The sequence below is a fragment of the Crassostrea angulata genome, chromosome 7, assembly GCF_025612915.1.
Source record: "Crassostrea angulata isolate pt1a10 chromosome 7, ASM2561291v2, whole genome shotgun sequence".
Lineage (NCBI taxonomy): Eukaryota > Metazoa > Mollusca > Bivalvia > Ostreida > Ostreidae > Magallana > Magallana angulata.
In genome coordinates this window covers 27629488-27631704 of record NC_069117.1, presented here as the reverse complement: position 1 = coordinate 27631704, position 2217 = coordinate 27629488, and the positions used below count along the sequence as shown (strand labels likewise).

At 30.9% G+C, this 2217-nt stretch overlaps 1 long non-coding RNA gene across 1 annotated transcript; it reads left to right on the top strand.

Annotated features, from left to right (window-relative positions):
* Positions 1 to 821: 821 nt before the first annotated feature.
* LOC128192126 (uncharacterized) lies at positions 822 to 1616 on the top strand. The gene is made up of 3 exons (XR_008244503.1): positions 822 to 1193; positions 1347 to 1397; positions 1479 to 1616. It is a non-coding gene; the product is annotated as an uncharacterized LOC128192126 (long non-coding RNA).
* The last annotated feature ends 601 nt before the right edge of the window (positions 1617 to 2217 follow it).

Here is a 2217-nt window from a genome sequence, read left to right as displayed (position 1 = left end):
TTTTATTTTACTCTTTAAGTCTATGTTGTTATATTTTTTGGTTGCTTTGAGCCTGAATTGATAAAAGGAAAGCATTCGTAAATCAAGGCATTGCATGACAACCAATGCACCAACTGTGTGTTAAGAGTTGTTGCCCAAATACCTTGAATCAACACAAATCACAGGAGCAAATTTGTAAGACTGTTGTTAAATACGATACCGAAACTGAAAAGCCAAATATTTGCCCTTTTGTAATCTGTCAACAGTTCTTTTGCATCTGGTTTCAATAAAAACATTAGCCAGCTTAAAAAAATTGTTCTGTTACCATGACTGTTTCAATCTTCAAACAGCACGTTTCTACATTGCAGTCGATCAAACAGTAATCTTGTCTGTGACATAATTTCCCCAAAAAAAGAAAGGCAATTTGAATATAAATTTGATTCTATTTTGTTATTATAATATACCATTGAATGATTTATTTTTGACCTATTCAGTTTAATGAATATAGCACGTTATTCAATTTGTCTGCTCATCTGACGGCAGTTATTGACACGACGACGTCAAAAATAAATAATTCAATGCTTATATTTACATTCCCTTACTGATAAAATCAATTATTTACTTAAATGAATCGATATGAATTGAAGATCATGGAGGGAGTAATTTAATAACAGCAAGAACAGCTGTTTTATAAAAACCGGCTTAAAATGGTTATTACATAGAATGTTGAGTGGAAATAGACGAGCATGAAAATGAAATCCATGAAAATCAATTCTTAGTTGTTGCATTTAAAGATCACAGAATTTAATGAAAAAACCCAGTAGAATGTTAATATTGTTTGGACAACGCAACCTGAAGATGATGTTGTCTGCCTATTTGACACTCCATGTTTCGAAATGCCTCAAAACATAAAGCATTAAAGGACAAAAAAGATGTTCAGTGCAAAATTTGATTATAGTCTTCAATGATTATGATGTAACATGGAAATATCTAAAACTGAACGTTTTAATATGTCTATCATCTGGGGCCAGTTTCACTAAAAGGCGTACGTCCGGCGTAACCTTACGCCTGGCTTAAGTCTGGACTTATGTCAAATATTTGGACTAAGGTCCACTAGATTAGGAGATGAAACGATAAAACGGTTAGTCACAGGGTTTTAAACTAGCTCGTTGCGCAATCTAATTTCGAAACATGTGAAATCAAGTTTCTTCAAGGTAAAAATATCCAATATTATTATGAGTGACATTGAAAATGTTTGTGTTTTATTTGTAACTACCTGAAAAATTATGAGTAATTATAGTATCTTCCATTGTCTTTCTAGCATTATTATTAATGTATAACCCCCTTACCATTAATTATATGTACAGTTTGGTTGAATACAAGAAAATGGCAGGATCGAAAAGGATGTTTGAAGGAAGGTATGTATAAAACTTTATAAGATTGTAAAAATTCATTGGAATATTGGGTAGAACCAGACTGTATATACGAATTTCTTTCAGAATCATAATAAAGGAATTTGTGGATATGACTCAACACTACAAATTCCAATGGATTGTGCATATCGTGTTTGAAACAGTTTTGTACATAAATGGAACGGTTTTAAGTGATATTTTATGTTTTAATGATGGTTAAGATAAGTATGGCATTTTATGCATAGTTTCTCAATAAAACATTTCGATGATCAATAAAACGTCATGTTCTGAATTTTTTAAAATTGTTTGAACGCATGATGATTTAAACCCTACAGATTTTATACTTTGTACATATATATCAGTTTCTGGATTTTAGCTTTCTGTGCACATATTAGACGCAAATATCCCATGGTCATTCTCCAAACGAAAGGATATATAATACATGTAGAAATTATGAGTATTCTAAAAGAGGTGATTTTATTAAAGGTGATTAAGCATTTCTTACCATTTTTTGGGGGTAAAACTTGAAAAATAATGTTCTCAATTTTCAATCTTCTCTCATAATGAAACTTTCACAGTGAATATTTTATGAAATTTTCATATTGACTTCCCCCATTTTCGGAAAACGACACCCTTACTTTACGAAATTTCCAAAAAATACCCGACGTTCAAGTTTGAGAAATAAGATAAGATTTGAAATGCATTTAATTTGTTTAGATGTAACGTTTAAAACCTAAAAAGTAATGTCTGATTGCAACAGTACATTAAAGGATTCGCTAGAACATACAGACTGTTGTTATTTGTTAGGTATTTAGCATTATAAAAT